The sequence below is a fragment of the Acanthopagrus latus genome, chromosome 7, assembly GCF_904848185.1.
Source record: "Acanthopagrus latus isolate v.2019 chromosome 7, fAcaLat1.1, whole genome shotgun sequence".
Taxonomy (NCBI): domain Eukaryota; kingdom Metazoa; phylum Chordata; class Actinopteri; order Spariformes; family Sparidae; genus Acanthopagrus; species Acanthopagrus latus.
Window position 1 is genome coordinate 14,391,335 of NC_051045.1, and position 23,571 is coordinate 14,414,905.

The 23,571-nt window shown below is 41.3% G+C and overlaps 2 protein-coding genes across 3 annotated transcripts in view; one reads left to right on the plus strand and one right to left on the minus strand.

Moving 5' to 3' along the window:
- LOC119022205 (rho-related GTP-binding protein RhoA-D) overlaps positions 1–23,571 on the minus strand; it is a 240,017-nt gene that overhangs the window by 80,394 nt on the left and 136,052 nt on the right. The gene's annotated exons all lie outside the window — the stretch shown is intronic.
- The window catches only part of LOC119022207 (chemokine-like protein TAFA-2), a 79,627-nt gene that overhangs the window by 45,173 nt on the left and 10,883 nt on the right, over positions 1–23,571 (plus strand). The window lies entirely within an intron of this gene.

Sequence of the window (23,571 nt, forward strand, 5' to 3'; positions counted from 1 at the left end):
AGGAAGTGTCACTTATCTGGAAAAAAAAGGATCTTATCTTTTGGCCGTATCTCTGAGCCTTAATGTGCGTATGTGTGTCAGTATGTGTGGATTCGTGCTCTCGCCACCAGCTCAGGAGGCATGTGCTGACAAGACAGCTGTGGCGACCTCAGGAAGAGAGTGGAAGGGGCTGAGAAGTGGCAAAAGGAGTCTCAGCATGTGTGTATATATATATATATGTGTGTGTGCGTTTATGTGTATGTGCATGTGAATGTGTGTGTAAATGTGTGTGCGAGCCTGCCTGGCTCTTTATCTCTCAGGCCAGAACAGAAAAAGATGTTTCTCCTTTGCCTCCGCTGCCTCTCCATCTGTTAAACCATCCATCCTGCTGTCTTTTTCTCTTATTCGCATGCTTTATTATACACATCAGTATAGCACTGTGTGGAAGTTACAGACTTTATACCCTGACCACAGAGCTCTAACACTCTTAGTGGACTACAGATCTCCTGCAATGAAGTGATCTTATTTGTCGGCAAAGTCGGGGCCTTGGTTAAACGTCTCAGTGGCTTTGCCAATAGTCTTGGAGAAACAGCTTGGCTTGGATTTTGAAGTAAAGCGGAACGGCGATTATGCTGATCACTTCACCACACACTGTCGAGTCATTGATTCTCCGTCTATAGGCTGAAATCTCCATACATCGCCACTGATTAGAGTCTGCGAAGAGTGTAACTTATTCTGAAAGGCATTGTGTCTGCCAGGTTGGGGAAACAGAGACACTGGGACAAAGATGTACAGGGATGTTAAGATGCATGTGCTAAACCTCTGTCACACAGGCTCACAGAGACATGTGCGTTCAGTCAGGCCTGCAGTAAGAGCACGCAGACACACACACACACACACACACACACATGTTCACACACTAACATGCATGCACACTGAAAAAGGCTCTGTAATGTGATGTGCAGAGACAGGCTGTCTGCCCTCCTTAGAGGCTGCTCCACATTGAAGCTGCACTCCATGCTTGGCCTACAACGTGGCTCCATATGGCAAGTGAAAAATTCAAGCTGAAAATTACAAATGTGAAATTTTTCATGCTGACAGTGTAACAAGTGGACGCGGAGCTTTTTGGTATGAAAAATGTGCCTCAAGCCTGCGTTCTCTCTGATGGCCAGCAGGGGGTGACTGCTCTGGTTTCAAACAGAAGTCAGATTGTATGTAAGCTGATGACCGTACCATTGACCATTTTCATCTGTAACAGTTTCCCATTTAGTTATTGGTCTTGTTTTTGTTACTGGCAGACATATATCCTGCTCGAGCGCTGCTTGTAAGAATGTCTTGCTTTTCATTTCGGCAGCCAGCCAGCACGAGCAACGTGTTTCACGTGAGGTTGCAGCGGGGCATCATCGAAAGATTTAGAGGTGTGTCAGTTTTTCCTGCGACATGCACTTATCTAAGCAGAAATAAACCTGAAAAATCTTTTGGAGGTTTTGGATGGTTAATCATTTTAATCAACTTAAACCTCCTCATCAGACTCTACTGCTAGCTACAGACCTGCAGCGAGTGATGGTTTAGCAAATAGCTGATGTTAGCCCCAAAAAAAAGGTATAATAGATTTTTTTTTGCTACTCTGGCTCTGATGTAGCTGCCTCTCTCCATCTTTAGTCACCACTCTGTGATCTTGATCAAAGTCCCGCCCACACAACTGTGTGATGGGTTAAACATCAAGAATACTGTAATATTAATGCCACGGTCACTCCAACATAGCAGATATTGCCAAAGTCACTGTCTTAAAATGTTTTTCTTTGATAACAATCATTCCAGTTTCCCAAGTTATGGAACTAAAAATGCCTGAAGGCACAGCCTACGGGATTCAAGTCAATAGAGCAACGACTTTTGAATCAGTTGCTCTTCCCTGCAGGAGTCAAACACAGCATGCTTCACTACAATCTGTACATTTCAGTTATATCACATTTTGGTCATACTGGTTTCAACTGATGACGTCATGATCTTTGTGCTCTTGCCTTCCAGCGCCCAGATACCTGTTAATTATGATCTGTCCATTTGTTCATCATTATGGGTGTTATATCGTCTCCGGTTCCCTCTCTCTGCTCTGTCTGCTCAGCTCTGCTCTCCGGCTCAATTGGTGTTGACAAATTCCAAGGAATCACATTTGCATATACTAACCTTCGCCAATCAGCGTGTCCTTGCACACGCATGTGTTGTTTTAACCATGATGTGTTCTGTTATTAAGGTGCCAGGAGTGCTTTTGATAACTGGCCACAGGCACTCTGGCCTTTGTAGACGATCACAGGATAATCGTCAGCGTTTATTTGGGCTCCGACATGATTCCATCGCATATTCTGGGCATGTGCTGATGAGAAATACATTTTCTAATGTCTGTTGAGCAGACTGCCTGGTTGCTGAAATATTGAACAAGAGGGTCACAACGCAGCCAAAATGGCTTTTCTACCAGGGGGAAGTGTGTTTATAGCTGTTATTTTCCACCAAGTGCAGAAAATGAATATCTACGAAAGTAGAAAGGTGATGCCAGACAGCGAGATGCTCTCTGCTTGGAGGCAGAGTGATTCATAGCCCATGCCTGAAGAACCAGGTCGACAGATAAAGAAAAGCGGACTGCGAGGGTGTGATTGTGTTACTAAGGATCAGCCGTGTGCTGTGAATACAACTGAACTATGTAAATATTCCTTTGTGTTTGGCACTTACGTGTGTGTTTCTAGGGCAGTGGTTCTAGATGGTTCATCCTATATGTAATATGATTGGTGTTGGTGTTAAGATCTTGTGTTTCATGTTCTACAAAAAAAAAATGACTGATGCACAAAAAATATTTTTCAGCACACATTGTATATACATATACATCAAAATGTATAAAAAATAAGGTTCACAAATGTTGGTCTGATAACCACAAATATTCCTTGTTTCAACTAAATGTAACAGAAAACCACAAATACAGTATGTGTTCAAAAGTATTGAAGTATTTTGCTGCATTTATTAACAGACTGTTAGTTGTTGTGAAATTCACTGACTTTGTAATGAGGTATTTCCCTGGACGAGTGAAAACTATGACTCTCTATAAACAGAACTAGTATAATACTGAACCACTGACAATACAACATAAACATTTTAAAGCTTTAACTATGAAGCACTAAAATCAGGAAAAGTTTGGCTTTCCCCTGCAGCAACCTAACATAACTCCCAAAACAGCTGAAAGAGAACATGATGGAACAGTGAAATACAACAGATGTCTAAAGGCACAGTACATTCAGGGATGCAGGAGAGAAACTAAAGACTTTTGGTTAGCGTGAGACTTTGCACCATTGTAGCGGCAATACACACTTGTTTGAGGTGGAGATGGGGGGTTGCCACCAGTCAGCCATGGTTGCGACATGTAACTGCAGGGCATCACACTTTAACCCCAGACCAGAGAGGGTCCCTGGCGCGGCGGCTCAACTCAGTGTGGTAAAACCGGTAACAGTAAAGCAAATCAGCAAGGCACCATTTGACTCGGCACTGCAAAGAGTGCAACATGAAAAGCCCAGAAGGAATCAGCTGAGATATTTTTGTCTGGACCACAGTGATGGACTAACCTACTGACCGAATCACATTGCCGTCTCTTGAGTAATGGCACTGAAAGTGTGTTGTGGGAAAAATACGCAATGTACTGTGATCCATGGTAAGCAAAAGACAACCGTGAACAGTACACTGTTGTATAAATGTCTCGATGGAAAAAGCTGTATGTAGCGATACCATTCGCTCAATGATACAGAACGAGACATTATCAGAAGCCCAGCACTCAAACTTTTTCTTGCTGTACCTAAGAAAGATCCTGGAGAAGCTGAAGAAGAAGAGATTCATGTGATGCACCCACACAGAGTGTTTAACCTTCAGAGTTAATGATAAAAGCATTTACAGTAGGTGTCTGGGTGCTATGGTCACCGTCTGTGTTGGCACTAATTGGTGTAAATGGAAAGTTTCCTCTGGCTGCATGGTGAGATTACCTCATTGGGACCCTCTCATTGAATTCATTAGCGCTAATCGTTACCTGTTAGCTCACCAGCCAACCCCGCACAGACCCAGCCGAGTACATCTGTGTGGTTTCTTAAGCAAAACTAAAGCCTCTATTGACTCTCTGCCTGTGGTTAAGCCACTGTGTGCAACTCGAATGGTAACAACAGTCATGTGGATTAACATTTTGGCAAGAGAACCACGGGGAGACGTGTTTGAAATCGTAAAGACTAATTAGCCTTAATTGCAGTTTTTACTAGTCATAAAGTAATTCACTTTCCATTAAATCCATCTATCCTTTGGTCTCTGAGTTTTGAAGTCTCCCTCCCTCTCCTTCGCCGTTCCGCTACCACTCCATTCCTCTCTTTTACCCTCTGTTTCATATTCTCTCTATCCTCCTCTTCCCAACTTTTACTTTATTTCACAGCTATTAAACCAGGAAATTTCAATCAGGTAGCACAGCGTGAATTTCTGCAGGGGCAGGGGAGAAAGAGTGAACTTTTATTTAATGCAGCCGTTCTCTCTTTTCTCCTCTCCACCTCCATCTCGTCTGTCTTTTCTTCCGCAGCTGAACTCAACCTTGGCTCTTTATAGTTTATGATTCAATTTCCAATTTGTCCTCCAGAAGTATTTGCCTGGTGGGCGGCGCAGTGGTTTTGTTCTTATGTGTTTGTACAATGCTCGTCTTTGGTATTCATAGAAACACAGTCTTACGGATACATGCATTTGAATTTCCAATTTTTGTGTCTGCAATTCTGTAGGCTTTATTTTACATGAAAGTCACATTGAGATGGGGATCGCTCTTTCAAGTAAGCTCTCGGCAAGTGAGGAGAGATGCTCTGAAATATGTATAACCAATACATACCATTTCCTTTCATTAGAGTCAAGGATGACCAGAGGAGCTTAGTTTGGGACTTGGAGATTGTTGGTTAATCCTCAGACAGAAAACTATATATCCAAGAATAGAGTTATATCCATTCATCAAGGAACACAAGTATCTGCAAACTTATGTTTTGAAATTGTGTAATGACTAGAATAACAAAAAAAGTGAGAGCTTTTATGTTTCACATTTACAGTCTTAGATAGTAACTAATCAGTATTATCTAAGTTGGGTGAATTGTTTGATATCAGGAGTATGTGTATTATTGATGTGCCATTAAATTGTGGTCATTAATTTCTTATTTTGTTTCTGAATAATGCTTGCCTTCTTAACAGATGTACGAATATAAACAAACTTTATATGGATCCGTGATGGACAAACTACTCATGCAAAAATTGTAAATTAAATTAAACCCAGTTTGAAACTGGGTGACATGTAGGCCTACACCACACCCACTGGTCAGCAATAACCTGATATTGGTCATTTGATTAAAAAAAAGCTGAATTGTTATAAATATCTGTGATCTCTCTTTTTGCACAGTCGTGAGTAGGTGAGTACTACTCTTAGTGCAGACAAATACGAAGAGGAAAATAATAATTTCGGAACAGATCCAGATATGTATTTTCACCTGCGGTTGCCATTAAGATACCTTATCTTAAACCGATATATTGTCTGAAATGCTGATAATCAGTGCCCATAATCAAGGATTATGGGCATGGATCTAATAATGGATCAATGGATGAATCTGATCGATGGATCAGAAGACAACCTGGCGAAGAAGGGAAGAGAAGAGGTGACGGAGCCAGAGCTTCGTCAGATCGGTTAGCCACAGTTGTTTTGAGTGGAGGTGAACCAAACATATGGGCTCAGCTTTCTCTTGTTGTTCCTTGCTATAGTACCAGCAGGCTGCAATGCTCAGACTGGGAAAAGTAATACATGACACGGTTTATGTCAACTTGGCTCCAAAGCCCAGCGTTGTGTGCTTGGTTGTGGCGGAATGGAGCCTATCCCATCATGCTTTGGGAAAGTCAAGTCAACTTCATTTTACATAGCCTGATCACAATCGCTTGAAAACAAAAATCTGCCTCAAGGAATTATACAGTCTGTAGTACAAGCTGGACCAGCCAATTTATTACATAACTTGAGAAAGTTACTAATCTTAATATGTGATGTGGACTATAAGAAGAAACATGAGTGACAGAGAGCACTTTATAAAGATATTTTGTGGAGGAAACTGTTGTTTATTATTTGTTTATTTGAGCATTGTCATTAAAAAACATGACTACTAGAATGTCATCCTGTAATTTGCAGTCAAACAGTCATGCTCTCAGCATATTAAAGCGTCTTGCTTTGTCTCCTTTGGGTCCATTTGCCCCCTATTTCCCTCCCCTTTCATTCTCTGTGTACACAGTTTCTGATTTACAGTCTCATGAGATTCTATAAATGACCAGATGCTTGGCAACGAAACCAGAGTCTGGATGTTACCTTTTGAACCATTTAGATATTTGAGACAGGCTTTCAGGAGGGGCAGGAATCCATCCAAGGCTTTTGTTCCTTGGCCATGTGTTTATTTGTACCCAAGAATGGTTTGGAAGGATTGGAGCTTTTACACAGTGTATCACAACCCGACAATGTTCTTCACCAGTAGCTTCTTCGGTTTGTGTTCATGGTTCCTGAATGCTGCCTGTCTTTGGCTGGCTGGATGTAGAGTAGAATAGCGTCTTTCAAGAGTTTTCCCAGTAGAGCTGGCACGCTTGAAGCTATGTGAATAATGGATGGAACATGTTTACCCTATATAGGAGCTCCATATAGTGTGTGGGCAGGGGGAAGTGTAGCCATACTTTCCATTTTCCCAAAACAATCATTCATTCAAGGGCAGAACTTCAGAAGTGTTTCCGTTCATGTAACTATAATGGACCACCACAGGTAGCAGATGGCAACCAATGCAGGAGTAACACAGAATACACAGCTCAATGTAAAATTGCCACTGGTCTTGGCTGCATCGATTGTTGAAATTTTTGTTATTTGGTTAAGCTTTGTGAACAATCCCAGCATGCAATCTCCAGTGTAGCACATTTTTAGTGGATTAGCACAACCCTGTTTGGGTCGATCTAATGCTCATGTTGATATAGTAAACAGTATGCATATGATCATGCTTCTGTCTGCTCGCACTGTGGAGAGCAGCTTTAGTATTCTTTACAGCAGCTCCAGAAGCCATGCACTGATGGATGGGGTGCTCTTTACTTTACTGATGTACTGTGATCAATGCTGATGCAAGGGAAGAGAGTGTAGGGGGGAGAGAGAGAGAGAGAGAGAGAGAGAGAGAGAGAGAGAGAGAGAGAGAGAGAGGGAGAGAGAGAGATAATTTGCTGCCTCTGCAAATCTCTCTCTCTCACTGTCTCCCTTTCTGCCTCTCTCTCTCGGTATTTTTGCATTAATCCTCTCCTCTCTCTCGGTGAGTTTCCCACTCTGTTGATCCTGCCAGTATCTGCATATGCTGCACTCTCACCAACATCATCGCCTTAACAGATATGACACAGTGTTTCCTTGCATAGCATATGTTGCACGGGGCAACTTTCAGCAGATTACTAGATTATAGATTAAGTACATAAACTTGCGTGTGTGTGTGTGTGTGTGTGTGTGTGTGTGTGTGTGTGTGTGTTTTTGGGGTGGGTGGTGGTGGTGTGGTGGTGGGGGGGGGGGGGTTCACGCTCTGCCCTTTCCAGCATAGGTCTTTAAAAGAGGACACAAACATGTTTGTCTAACTGTCCAGCCTGGCCTCTCATGTTGCCTAAATGTGGTTAAGAGGCTTTTATTTTTAGTCTTTTGCTGTTGTGAGTTAAATAAAACAGCAGTAATGCAGCTTCACTAATCCTCTCACACAACTAATCCTAGCAGAACACCACTGTAAATACTCTGTGGGCTGCATTAAAGCACAAATCACTCAATCCCTCACTGAGTGTTTTATGCTTATTTTGGTTGAGATTAATAGAAATTTCTTCCATTTTTCATCTGTGCGAGAAATAAATCCCAGAAATAACTGGGCTTCCTTTTGGAATTCTGATATTTTCTGTGTGGCATGTGTGTGTGTGGGTATGTGTGGGTATGTATGTGCATGCAGTTTTGTATCCGTCTTACGCTACAGCCAGCACTTACAGTAGTCAGTGCCATGAGAATCAATACAAGACTCAGCGTGCTACAGACAGACAGCTATAGATTTAGTTCTGAGATGACCTGCACAGGTACTTCCTCACACCAGGGTCAGGATACCGCAGATGCCAGTCGTCTGAGGAATGTGTGGGCCGCTTTAATCTGTACATTGTCTCATCAAGATGATAATGATTCATATTTACAAAAAGCAGTCACTCTGTCTGCTAGGGATGCACCATATGGATTGCTTTCAGTGGAAACATATAACTGACAATGAACTGCTTCTCTCAGCTGACGCTGATAGGTTAACTGGGTTAAGAAGTTTTAAGAAGTTCAGCACCTTCAGTTTATTTACACCTAATTGGAAGAAAGGCTGGGATACAGCACGTGTTTCATAAGGTGCAACTGAGCTGTCTCACTCCCAGTCCACACCGGCAACAGCATGTTCATCCTATCTGCTCTTCATATCCTCAACTGATTTTAACCCATCATTCACACATTTTATTTAGGGCTAATGTGTTTATACTGAACCTACAACTGGTCCACCAGCAAGAGTCCTTCATCATTATCCTACTGGTCAAACCAGCACAGCGAAGCGATGAATTTCGTTTTAACTCACAAACACTTAGGCTCAACAAGTTGGGTTGTGTGCCAATGTGTAGAAAATGTAATTACAAGGACATGTGAAGTGCATTCTAACCCCAGTTAATCAGAAAATTAAAAAAAGGTTTCATCTTCAATATTTTAATCAAAACAAATAGCTGTTGTGGAGTTTAGATTACAGAAACCACTTCAAATGATTACTAACGAGGCACTTCCTGCATTGGGGTGATGTTTTTGCTTTTGAGTGCTGCTAACAAATAACCAAAATCTGGAGATATCACAACATTGATCATGTTGTATGTCTGAAAAAAACCCATCAAGGGGAAAAGTAAGCATAGAAATTCAGTTTAAAATGGATGAAATGCAGCCCACAGCTCTGCTTGGATCATCTGATACAATGTTTGCAGATTGGACCTTCCTGAGAAATAAAACAAATACTGTTGTTAAGACAAAACAAGAAACTGAAATGTGCATCACATAAATGAGTGCTTTTGTATTTTGAAATGAAACTCTGCCACTGAGTTCTTTAATATCTCCCCTGGTGGGTCTGAAGTGAATTATACAAGCCGCCTCTAGCAAATACAAAATATTTGTTGTGCCTCAACAAGTTTGGTGGGATTTCCTTGAACAAAACACAAAATGTCTCCTACTTTCAGTGTTGTGAGGGATATGCAAAAAGGAAAAAAAACACTTGGGGAACGTCCTGCCTCTTTTAAAGGCTGTGCACACCCACGCAGATGTTTTCAGTCAGTCTGCTGATTAACCCTCCACTCAGGTTGATGTTGGGTGGAGCTATGCTGTAAACACAAAGTCGTCCCATCTTAAGGTGCAACAGAGGAAATAAGCACTTTTCTTTGTGTGCCCACACAGTCCTGAGGAGAGATCTAATCTGGCAAAGGTAAGTGTAGGTGTACATGACGCCTGTGGGGCCTTTAGGGGCCCTGCACACCCACACAGGTGTTTTCAATTATTGTGGTTAATAAGAATTCTAGTCAGGCTGAAACTGGATGGAGCTAGGACAGTTTTCGTGTGATGATCAGAACATCTATGTACTAATAAGTGTGTTAAAGGTGTAAGTTGTTCTTCCTGAATAGACCTTTTTTTCATGGCAGGAGTTTAACCACAGCTGAGACAGATTTTGTTGAAGATGGCTCAACTGGCTCACCTAAAATATAGGCAGTCATTTTTAATGCTGTCATCTGTACTTTTCTCACTATGGCAAGCCCGAATGCCCCCTGTGAAAAAAAGGTCTACTGGTGCAAACCATCCTTTTAAAAATGGGATCTTTACTGATGTAGCCTTTGAGCTGAAGAGAGCTCAGATCAATTTGTTGCTCATTTGTTTTTTAATTTGTACCATTTGTGTTAACCAGTAAAGTTAAAGTTAAGTAAAAAGCGTCTGTGTTAAGGTAATGTCAGACCAAGGTTTGCTTGGTTTGTTTAATTTTCCCCACGTGGCAAAAACACAAATAGGGTCATTAACCTGAAAGTTAGAAAAGCTGGCATGGCTAAAGAGTAAACAACAGCAGTCCACATTTACCTCTTCTCTGCTGCTCGTCGTTGCTGTTCTATTAACAAGAGCAAAACAAAAATATTCTCATAGGAGATCAAATGAGGTCAGTCCCAGTTTATCAAAGTTGCTAGACAGGAGGTTTGCCACAGTAGTTGGTATATTTTCCAACATGCACTGATTAAATTACTTGCCCTCTCTCCATAATTACATCAGAACAATTTATGAAAAAGTTAGTGCTCAAAAAGAGGGAAATTAGGGCAAAATACACAAATCTTCACCTCTGTGATTCAGAATGAGGCCCAAAAAAAGTCAACGATGCATCTTGTGTTATTGTAACTAAGCTGAATGAATTTATGTTGCTGAATGTCAATAAATGTGGTTCAGATAATTAAAAACACAGATGCTTACCTGTACAAGATGACACTTAGCATGCAGTAAATGGCTCTCTTGTCTGATTGTTTTCCCTGTGATTTTGGAAGTGGCAGAAGACTGACTCAGAGCTTAAGTTTTCTCCTGCTGAGTACTAATAGCTCAACTACGGTGGTGCTTCACTTTCCTTCCCACAGGGTCTTAGCAGACACCAATCTTCCCCCCAACACAAACTCTCCTCTCCTTTCACACCATTTACAGTCAGAGCAGGCTGTGCTTTTTCTCTTCTCTCCCTCCTTTCTCATTCCTTCTCTTTGCCTTCATCTCCCCTCCCTCCCGCTTCTCATCTTTCTACCTCTGGCTCTGCTGCCAGCCAGCCTCAGACACGCCAGGGTTTCCCTTTCATTTGGTAGTGAGGGATGGGATGAGAGACGGAGAGAGGCAAGAGAGGAGAGGGGTGGAAGGATGTAATGATCTGTCCTGATGAATGCAGTTAGAAAGAAAGTGCTGACGCAATGGAGGGGAGGCTTTAAGATGAGCTGAGCTTAACGGACCAATCACAGAGCTCATCGGATCAGCTGTCAATGTTTAACAGCCAATGAAGGTGTTTGAAATATGAACTTAGCATCTTTATCAACGTTATTAATGAGTAATTACATTTCTTTCTCTTTTGCAAAGAGAAAGCTTAAATTAGTTTTATTAATGCCCTTGTCATCAAACGTGATCAATCTTTGCAAGACTGTGTAAACACTAGGGTCTGACAATGGCAGGTACCTCATTATACAATACCACTGTTTATTGATTTTTAAGGGGCTGATTCAATATGAACAACACTTCATTTAATTCTGCATATTTTAACTCTACTCACAAACAGTATGTTTTTACCTGAGGGGGAGAGGAGAAGAGGGAAACTTTTTTTTTTCCGTAAACTGCGAGTAAGGGCGGTTGTGCTCTTTTCAGTAACATACGTATTAAAGTAGAGTAAGATACCAAAAGAAGATGACAAAATAACACAATGTTCTGTACTGAAGGACCTGTTTGTAAGAAAAGTTGATTATTGGGTCTAACTTTTTTTTTTTTTGACAAGCTGGGAATGAGATCATATCCTGAAATCAATATACTATTGATATCCTGCCCAGCCCTAATCAATACTGTCAGGAACATTATACAGCTAGCTACCTTTACAAGCTATCTCTACATAGCAAGCGTTACGAGTTTGGCATTAACTTTACCCGCCAATAGAAGTCTCCAGTGGTGGAAAGCAGTTACAGTGTTTGCTTCTGTTTCTGCTGAAACCCCTCAGGACAGCTCTACTTCTTCATCCTCTCATATTTGGCTGAGGGCAGACTGGATGCTACAGTGACTCACGTTTCTGCGACACAATACACGTTTTTTTTTACTTAAAGTCAAAATTAATGTGTCTTTATGTTCTCTAGATAGTTTTTAATGCTCTAAACTACAATTCTTACATATTGCTCCTTCAGCTTCCCCAGAGCTATTAAACATTTGCTCCACAAAAACAGCGAGAATTGCTCACATCAAACCTTAAATGTTCTCAGATGACAGCAGCACCGCGCGCTCCGAGTTGACTGGTGGCGTGTGGTGTAACATATGGGACTGTCCAGTCTTTCACAGAGAGTAAACAGGGTGATAGCAGGCCATTTATCTAGATCTGTGAAACGACACAGCTAGAAACGAAACCAACAGAGTGACATAAACAACAACCATAACTCACACACACACATGCACCCACACGCACAAACTCACGGCAACCTGTTAAAGTGAAATACGCAGAGCTTGACGTTTACGAGTGTCCGTCCTCATTCCTTTGACAGGAAGAGAATTCAGACAGAATGAAATCATCATCAATGAGGCTGCTGTGCTATAGATCTCTCCTCTCCACTCTGTTCGCTGACTGACAGAAGAGAACACTGGAGGGAGGGGGGAGCTGCTTGGACTCAACACAATCATTGTGCTTCTGTCTCTGTACTGGTCTGCCAGAATGACACAGAGATGGAGAAAGAGAGACAGAGAGGCAGAGAAACAAAGCGAGAGACACCAGCTTCAGTCACAGAAATGAAAAGAGGCCGGCATCACTCTGAGCCCCCCCAACAACAACAACAATGCACATTTGAAAACCGCTACAGGAGGGCAAAAAACGATGCAAATGCTTCCGGGCGCTGAATGGGTTTCTAACTTCAGAGAGACATAGAGAGTGGGAGGGGAAGGAGGGAGCGAGAGACCGAAATACAGATGAGTAAGGAGACCTGGACATTTCCAGAGGGACTGTGAAAAGTCACCTCCAGTCAGCAGTTAACAATTAACACGGGGGTTTAAAACATGAGGGTCTCATGCATGCACGCACACACACACACACACACACACACACACACACACACACACACACACACACACACACTGCAGATTAATGGCTGAGTGGCAATGCTATGTTAATACATCCGAGCATATTAACAATTTATACCCAATTCACCGCCCTAATACCTCGCCTGAAGCACAAATTAACACAAATTGTCTGCTGTGGGATGACGGCGATGGTGGTTTTGGGGGTGGGGGGTGTCTACCAGCATGTCAGGTCATGGCGTGTGTAACCAGCCCCGCCATGTCACATGAGCTAATATCTTGCACAATGTAGCAAAAGGACAGTGGTGTTGACATGGCGGATAATTCCCCTGACTAATTCCCCTGTCTGTGCTGCATTAAAACTGCATGATCAGAAGCAGTGGCGTGGTTTTGGAGGTGTAGGAGATACGGGTGTAGCATAAACTGTTCTCACCTCAGTGAGGATGATTATTACAGGGATGAGTGGTGGCGGTGTGAGCATGTTACAGACGGAGAGGGTCAGTGGAGTGGCTCGTCACATCCTTAATGACACAACTGTCACCTTGTTATGATGAAGAGAGACGGTTTGCGTGACAGAATTGAAGGGAGTATTAAATGCAACCGGAAATGGATGTTCTGAGTATTTGATGGATTTGAGGCTGTTTTTGTTTCCGTGCAGGCTGGGGAGTGTAAATGGGTCAGGAGATTTTTTTTTTTTGGCAAGGCACATGTTCTGACAGGGATGATCCCCTCTGTGTGGGACCTCTACAGTATTTTGTTTTCCCTTTCAAATCTGAATTTGTCCGATGAGCCATATCCCAGTGTCTTCTTCCTCTCTCTTTCACTCTTTATTTTTGTCACATTGGAAAGCGGAAAAAGCGGAAACTGCCGCTGTGAGCAAGCACTTTCCAACCGTGGTCACTCACTCGCTCAGGGACGCTGAGCTGAGCGATGGTGTGTGTTAGGACAGCGTGTGTGAATGTTGTGTAGAGTAGCCTTGGCCTGCAGTCCACGCTTTAGCTGGTATTTATCCAAGCAGAGACAGTGGCCTTCGTTTAAATTCTGATGAACTAATTTTGATTCACCTCCTCAATCAGCACAACTGACGTCAAATTATTCTGTATTTATTTAAATTATAGAGACTGCTCTCTCCAAACAAACAACAGCATCAGTTAGTTTAACAAATGGTCAGTTACAACCTTTAACCACGAGATTAGATTTTGTTTTATCATGTCATTGTATAGCATTACAATGTGAGATGTATCACCTAAATCTGTAGCTTCCCTTGGCTCATTGTGAAGCTGGTGGAACCACGATGATGTTATAGTTCAGTCTCACTTGGCAGCGGTTTCCCTCTCTAAGAACCCACTGTACACTACCTGCTCAGCACCAAACATCAGTCAGACACAGTTAGAAACTAACTGGGGAACAAAATTGAGTGTTTAAGAGCTAGAGAGCTTGATATTTCCCTCAAGAGTTGGTAAAGACCAGAAACAGAGCTTTAAACACGAGTGAGTCATTACCTCTGCCAAATAGATTTTCTTCAGTGTCTATTTGCTTCTTGGTCGGTTGGTTTGTGATTACACTTAATCTAACAATGGTTGGATGGGTCACAGCCCAGAATAAACCACATACATTTTTTTGCAGATCTGGGTAAAGGGACATACTTTAATATTATAGCTTAATATTTTAACAAATGCCATTTTTCATTAAATTCTCAGGGAATTATCTAAGGGATCTTGATCCAAGATCTGCTGTAATAATGTGGCTGGTATCTATGAGTGAGTGCAATTTGGTCCAGATTGGCCTGGACTGCTCACCCTTGGCAAAGTTATGCCAAGTGCTATTCTATATTTATCAGGTGACTAGGTACAAACACAACACAACTCCAATAACATGTAATTAGGGTTGTGCCGATACCTATACCAATATCTGTGGAACATCTGTTACAGAATACACAATAAAATCTGTTACTGTAGTTTTAATAAAGTTGTTATTTGTGTGTTGGACATTTTTGCAAGTCAGACAAAAGAAGATCTCCTCCTGCTTCATGTTGTAGTTTTAGTCATTTGTAACAGCAGTTTGCAGTCCTGCCTCCAGGCTAAGCAGAACTGAACTAGATTGTCTCTAAACTTGTAGTTTAATTTTGTTTTGCCAAAATGATATTCATAAGCGCTGCTTATTCAAAATGATTGTTCAATTTGTTCCTTTTGTGAAGCCATAATGAGATGGATGTCTCCCAAGCATAAGAATGTACTATTTTTCCTTTTTTTTTTTTTTTTTTTTAGATATACTGCTCAGACCAGTGGTAGCTGTACCGAGCTTGGAATAAACCACAATCTTAAATATTCACACGTGTGCCATGGCCTGGACGACATCCATGCTGCTCTCCCTTTCCTCTTCCCCTGCTGGTCTCAAGGGTTATGATAACAGGGAGGGACATTAGTGTGTGAGAGGATTCAACCTCCTCAGGGGGTTGCCATTGATCAGTCTAGTCACACACAGACACAGACACAGACACAGACACACATACACACACTCACTCACACACACACACACTGTTATTTCTTTACTTGTAAAGAAAAAAAAAGTTTTCTTCTTCTACCTTTCCTATCTTCATCTATTTCTCCAAAGAAAGAGATGAATATTTGTATCCTGCCCTTGTTTCTTACTTAATCCCTGAATAATTACTCAGACATGGTGTGGCAGTGGATGAGAGGAGAGGTGGGAAGGTGTTGTTAGACATCATGCAGAAGGCATTCAGACTTACATGGTGACAGAATGGAAAACATGGTTGAGGAAAGAGAAAACAGTAGTGGTCGAGTGTGCGTGCCTTTCTCTCGATGCTAATTTTCTTGGCAGGCTCTTAAACAGAATTTTAATTTGCTCTGTGTTTACGATTCATAACGAACGGTGCCATCTCAGAGGCCAATTAATCTAATTATTAACACAAACGCATGGATGTACATGCACTGATGGGCACAGGCACTGAGAAACGTACATTGTAATCTAATTAACTTGGCAAGCATTCTGAACTCATTTTCCATTTAAAAATATGCTCTTTGTGAAAAGAACACTATGGACCTGGGGGAAATGATTAAATATTTATAAAAACTAAATATGTGATTTATATAGGGCATCTATATGCACCATATATACGTTAAGTAATATGAAACATCAGTTTAATTGCTCTCTGTTATTCAATGCTGAACCAAAAGGACAGGTCACTTTTTTAGAAAACATCAATATTTTATATTTCCACCAGCCAAACAGGCAAATTGGAAAGTTTTGAATATACAACCCAATTTTATACTCCCAAGATGCGTGTTTTGCTTCAACCCACTGTTTATGCTGCATTCCATCTATTATGTTGCTAATTTTCTAGAAATATCCATCTTTCGACCTCCATGTGTTATATGTGTACAACACCAAAAGTTAATGAAAAACTTGGCTCACTGTAACAAAACTATGTCCCTCAGCACTGCAGCCTCCTTGCATATGTAATGACATCAAGGGGGGGAGCATGTGAGGTAACATACGCTATGATGTATTTTATTTTGCAGCACTTTTCTGTTTGGAAACCTATCTAAATATTTTACACTCTTGCCTAACACTAAATACTCATAGATCCCACCTCCTTACAATGGGTGCTGTCAACTGCTCCCTCATGAAGTCGGGTAGATGGATATAGTGGGGAATTTGGACTTGATCTTACAACTAAGTTCAAGAAGATGTGCAAGAACATTTTCAAAAAATGTGGTCCCTGGTAGGACCAGATAAATGTATTGCAAACTTCATTAGCATGCACTCAGGAAGTAGGTGGCACTTTAAGCTTGGTAACATAGAAATGCCTTGCAGGTTGTCCAGTGTCTATAGCTACTTTGGTTTTGTGACAAAATGGATACACAGAGTAAAGCACTATCTATAATAGGCAGAAGAGGGTTAAATACTGTTAAAGAGTACATCACAAAAAAGCTGCTGTATCCTTCTTCTTGTTTGGACTCCCCAGTTCACTTCGCTTCCTAAAAGGTCAGTGCCAGATTTGCAACTGGCCAATTCCACAAATTAACTCTCTCCAACATTGCATAGTCTGTCTTTGCCTCAGTGAGTTATGGTGATATAATTGGATGGAAAATAACTGACTTTGTTCCTAAATCTCTCTGTTATAAAGGTCAGGACATTTGACCGATGTGAAACAACCGAAACTGAACCATTTGAGTGTTTACAATGGTCAGTGGAAGGTGATCTGGTCCATTACTAAACATTACTGTTTATATCTGCTGGTTATTAATACGTGTGTGTCTTTCTGTGTGTGTGCATGGGTGTGTGTGAGAGGCCCCCGGTGTCAGGAATGACATTTAAAAGAAGTACCCCGCTGAGACCAGCAGAGCTATATCAGTGCCTTGTGCATGTCTGCAAAACGCAAAACCTACACGAACACGCACACACACGCATGCACACACACACGCACACACGCACACACAGCTTCTGGTTGTTCACAGTCATGGCAATCTAGCAATCTGTCCATCTGTTAGTCTGTCACTAGCACGTCATCCTTAGTAAATGGGGTTAACAGCCACTGCTGTGTTAAGAGAGGCAGGGATAACAAGTCCTCATGCCACGGAGAGAGATGGGAGGGGGCTCAGAGGGGGAGCGAGACATTGGCAGGAAGAGGAAGAGACACGGTGAGAGAGGAAAAACACATTATAGGAAGTGTAAAAAATTCTCAGATTTAGAGGCCAGTGATTGAGGATAATGGTTCGCTGCCCTGCTGAGTTTGCTGTGCAAAGCTAAGAGCAGGAGAGAGACGCGGAAAAACGGGGTGGTGGAGTGACTAAGAGAGAATGAGAAAAGGAGGGGTCATTTATGAAATAGCAGTCCGACGAGGTGAGACAGAAGAGGAAGATGAGGAGGAGGAGGAGGACCAGAGAGAAGGAGAAGATGGGAGGAGAGCAGAAATGGATGGATGAGGTGGGAAAGAGGGGTCGCACAGGAAGGTAGACATCATTTCTGAAGCAGAAAGAAGGTGGAATTCTCATTTAGTATATTTTTATAGTGTAATTTAGCATTATTACAAGCACAAACACATCATGAAGCAGTCCATGGCAAGTATTTAAATCTCTGGAGAATAAAACATCCCTAAGTGTTTACATCTGTTCTCTATACACAGAGATAAAATAACTTCTTGGCAAGTGTGTGTGTGTGTGTGTGTGTGTGTGTGTGTGTGTGTGTGTGTGTGTGTGTGTGTGTTCCATGTGTTTATATTTGTTTGTTTGTCCCTCTGTGCATGCCATGCGGTGAGTAATGCCTTATTTAGCTGAGTATTTATCAGAGTTTATCAGAGTCTGTGGCCCTCTGCCTGACTCTCTGTCTGGCAGATTGGTAATTATTAGCATTTCAGCACAACACAGTGTCAAACTGTTGACACCTCAAGCTGTACTCAGAGCTGGAGAGCAAACTAAAGACTGTACACGCATATGCCTTTTCAGGGCTGTTCCTTGCAGCTACTTTATGTATTCTACACTCAAATCCTTTTTTTGCTCTACGGAGTCAGTTTTATATGACAAATCTTGTACTTGGAGGCATATACAAAAAATGCTATCCAGTAAAAATGATGTGATCATAGATTCTAGGCCTATACCTGCCAGATAAAGGTCCACCAAGCTAACCAGTGGTAGCATCAGGAACGTACTACAGTGTATGTGACTATGGCATGATGTCAGTAAAAGCATTATATAAACCTATATAGTAGATAGACGGATAACTGTTATCCAGTTTTTCCATTATATCTGCCAGCCTGGCTCTATACGGTTTGACTCGGTGCTGCAACTTGGCACGACAGGGATTTCTATTTCTACCTGCTTGAAGATGTGTCTTAAACCACTGGCGAGCTTCTCTGCAGCACTATCAAAGAATCAAGAATCTAATTCAGATATAAACTAATTTTATTTCCAGTAACTTCTTCACAATAAATATGGAGCTGTTACCTCCTTTTGTTATTTAGTCATTTTAAAGCTTTTATTAAGAAGCAGCATTACAGGAAATGATTCACCTGCAGTAACTAAACATGAAAGCAAATAGGATGACACAGTTAAATGTATTTCTCTCAGGTTTCCTGTGCAGACATGAGTTGAGCATCTGAAGCAGTTGCGGGATGTCACTGCAGCCTGCTTAGAGGCGCAGCTAAGCTCAACTTGCCGCTGTAAAGCTGGTGATGGAAAAACAAAATCGGCGCCGCTCGGTTTGACTCGCCACAGCCAAAAATGCTGTTGAAAAATTGCCATTAGGGATGTTTGCTAACAGAATGTTAGGTCGCTATTGCTCATTTTTACACTCGCTGCTTGGCAGCGCTGCCAAAAATTAAAGTGGTTGCAGCAAAGCTCTGATCTCACTGCTGAAAAAGGGCTTTAAATAAAAAAAAATCAGACAGACCGGTGACTATGTGCACGAGCAGCACTTTTAAGCAGGCTAACCCGCTAGTTAAAAACATTTATGACATCATGCAAAATGCTATAAACACAATATAAACACACTGAAATAACTGTAAGCATATACTGTAGAGTTGGCAAAAGGTGTAAAGCAGATATACATCACACTACCATCATCAATAGGAACCGTGTTTTGAGTTGTTCTATGTGTTGTATATTTCTTGTGTTGACCTTTGATTCCTTACAATGTGTTATTATCTATCCACCAATGTAGGGTTTGCACAGCATTTTGGCGAGATGCAAGTGTTTCTATATGTGCTTTATAAATAAATTAAACTTCTTCTTTGACATTGCAACATCATGTTGTGTGATTTGGCATTTCTGAATGCTACACCACCGTCGTAAATACAGATCTCCGGTCTGTGACAATTTGTCAGACGTAATATAGGCGCTAACTACAAACAAAACTTATTCCGTCATAACAATGTGATGTGTTGAAAACTTGTATATTGATGTAAACATGTGTGCTGTGATCCTACCCTGTCATTGAAGTTATATGGTGCCGAAACAAGAGATACGGGGGTGGAGTGGCTGAGATAGAGACACCATTCACCCTGTTACAAGACACTGTACGGTTACCTAATGTTGCTTTGAATCTTCCACTTGCGCACACTCTCTACCTCTGCTGCCAGCCAAGAGGTGGAACAACAATGGCCAACTATTTCCATCTTCGTACCTTTTATACAGAACATTGAGGCAACCTTCAAGGCACAACAGTCCCACCTTGAACCGGGTGCGTTAAAGGGACCTCTTTCTCTGTAAGTGAGTGATGGAAGAGGGGATCGACCAACAACAAAAGAGTTAAAAGCAAACATCAGGGTCCACGTTTTCTGTCTTGGTCCTGCTTAATTAAAAAAATCTCACATTAAATGCCTCCCGAAGTTAAGTCCCACTCCTACAACATGACACACCGAGGAGGAAAATTATGGTTTCGAAATTATGCACTGGCTCCATTAAGCCTTCCATTATGTTTTTGCAAATCAGGGTGGCTTGAAACAAACATCTGAAAAATACTTGAAACGCTCCTCATAAAATATTCAACACATTCAGCATAAATCTACAAGAGAGTGCGCTGTTTTGATTGTTAAGAAATGGAACGGATTGTGATTAATGTTTGGACAGCGTAAACCTAAATGAGGATTTCACAGTTTAAGCAGAACATTTGTATTCCATTACTGTTAATTTAGCCTTCATGACACATTGAGTACAGCATCAGTTAAAAAAGAAAAAAAAAATAAGGTCGAAAAAAAACAAGATGTTCTCTGAATGTGTTTGGACAATTTTCTTCTTTTTAAAGGTTGATTTGGGACAAATTGAAACCACAGCCAGACCTCAGGCTGACTGCCAGCATTTGAATTTTGTAAACAATTCAAATAAAACAGTTACATTAATCAAACAGTTTTGGGCAGTTGGGCTTCAGTGCTCTATTTCTCATGTCTTCATTTTTGTTGTCTGAGCTACTACTGCACATAGTCGGTGCTATCAGTCATCAAAGAAGCCAAATTAACTTTAGAGAGAAGAGCAAATTAGAGTATGTGTAATAGAGCAAGACCTTCTATTGTAGATGTCTATGTATTGAGCGGTGCCAAAATATTCACTCAACCGTTCTGTCATATGGCTCCGGCTCTTTATTCTACCATGTGGTCCGTATTAAGGAAATTAACTGCCATCTATTAACATTAATAAGTGTAATCAAGCCTCAGTGAACTTTTACATTCCTCCAGTAAAATCATCACCCCCATTACTCCTCTGTGCTCAGATTAGTGTGCTATCCCTCTTACTAATGCTGAGTCAATTACAACTGCAGGTGCCGAGCCTAAAAATGGGCCAGCGGGTGTGTGTGTGTGTGTGTGTGTGTGTGTGTGTGTGTGTGTGTGTGTGTGTCTGTCGGGGGTTGGGTTAGGCTGTTTGCTCTGTGCGTGTTGATTTTCCTGAGCTGTGAATCAGCCAACAGGCTTGTCAAGCCTGTAAGAAAAAAAACAAAAAAAAACAAAAAAACGACAAGCCAATTAGAGTGACACAGAGAGAGGGGGCAAGAGGCAACATGAGAGGTGTTAGTATCAAACACAACTAAAAGTCTAAAGCCCACCAGCAATCTCTTGAGGCTGTAACGTTTCAGTCCTGGGTGTAGACGTGTTTGATGGAACAAATGACAGTGTTGATTTGGGGTGTTTTGCTACCTTTGTGACCTACTCAAGATATCACCAAATTCAAAATGGTTCATCCCCTAAGGAAGTATAAATGTAATCAAATTCACCACATCTTTATGCTGGTATATCTGCAGATCTACAATCAAATTTCCAAGCCAAGCCTCCAGATATTAGCATTAATAGCTCAATCGAGGAGGTTATTATTCACGCTTGTTTGTTTGTTGGGTGGTTGGTTCTTCGGCAGACTTACACAAAAACTGCAGAATGGACAACCACAAAACTTGGATGGAGGACGGGTCCTGGCCTCAAATAGACCCCAATAACTTTTGGTGTGAATCTGGATAAAAGGATAGATTTATTTTTTTTAAATTCCTTTCTTTAACATTTGTGTTTTGCAACATTTTCTGTAATTTCTCAGGGAATAAAGCATGGATTCTACTCTACTGAGTGGTATTGTAGGTGGAAACTCTTTGGTTTGTGTTCAGTGACACAAATGTTTGAATGTTTATTTCAAAAAAATAAAAACCTAATAAAATAACCTATTTTGTTTGCCAAGGACTATGGGCCATTGTGTAGTCAGGTTTGTTCATCCATCCTTCCTATTCTTGTGAATGAGATATCTCAAGAACCCACTGAGGCAATTTCCTCCAATTTGACCCAAAGGTCCACTTGGACTCAAGAATGAATTAGATTTGAGTGGTCAAAGTTCCAGGTTGGCATGACCTTATGAAAAACATTTTTGGCCATTGTTCAGCAATTCATATGATACATTATGACAATTTTACACAGATGTCTAATACAAAAAATGCTGAATTTTTGGTATTTTATATTTGCAAAGTTTAAGGTCAATTTCACAGTGACATCTTAATATTCTGCCAAAAATATTCAGGTCATTATTCAACACCATAACTCAGAAACAGTATTGTGACTGTTGAAACAAACAGTTTTACATGTGGATATTTCTTGCATACAAAGAGGACTCTCTGACTGTCTGAATGTGATGATAAACCAAAAGTCAGGAGATCGTCAAACACTGACACCAATTTCTGTGTCAATCTGTGTAGTGGTTGCTGAGATAACTTTCTGTGGACCAAAGTGTCGGACTGATGGACAGACAGATGGACTGATCAATCAACCGTCCTTAGGCTGCACTGCTAGTGAAGCAAGAAAGGGAAACTGGAATGAAAGGATGAGAGACAGACACACAGCGGGTGTGATATTACAATGCGCTTTTCACTGAGATATTAATTGGACTGGGCTTTGCAGGATTGCTGCTTTGTCTTTTTTCTCATTAACGGAGCAAATTAAGAACTTTTCAAATCTCTGTTAGTCCGTTAAACATATTCATACCCGCTCTTTCAGTGTAGCTTGCCTCACTTTTAAATACTCTTTAGACAGAGCAGAGTCAGTCATTGTTTGCTGCTTTAGTTTTCAGTGCCACGCAGTGTGCACCCTTTGTTGTATTGTGGGCGAACTCTTTTGTAATGGAAATGGAAGCAACTTCTAACAACTGTGTGAGAAAGGCAAAACACGCAAACTTTGACTTTCACAACCGTATGACTTCACATACATGAATATGTACACTCACATATCTGAAGACATGAACAGCATCTAGGTGCAACATGTCGGCAGTCACAAATGAACACGTGCTGTGTACTTGCACACAGTGCTCCTGACAGGGGCTTATTGTTTGTCCTTGACATTTTAATGTATCTGATGAAAGGCTGATATGAAAGGACCATGTGTTGGCATCACACATCTTCAAATGTAGAGTGATTTCTTTGTTCCCTCACTCCTAGCTGACTCAAGGGACTTCTGTGCTTGGGGTGGACTTGCTGTTAATTAACCACACGGCTGTCTGATTGAAGTGTGTGTATGTAGATGAGCACACAAAGTGGGAGCTACAGAAGAAGTGAATGAGCTCCCGAACCCACCCATCATTAGTGCTGCAGCTAATACTAACGTGGGATGTAGCCCATACATTCAAATCAGTATATTCTGGTAGAAACATTAGTTGTTTAGTTTCCTTTTTATCCCTTGTGTATTACAGAATGACTACAAGAGAGTTGAATGCATT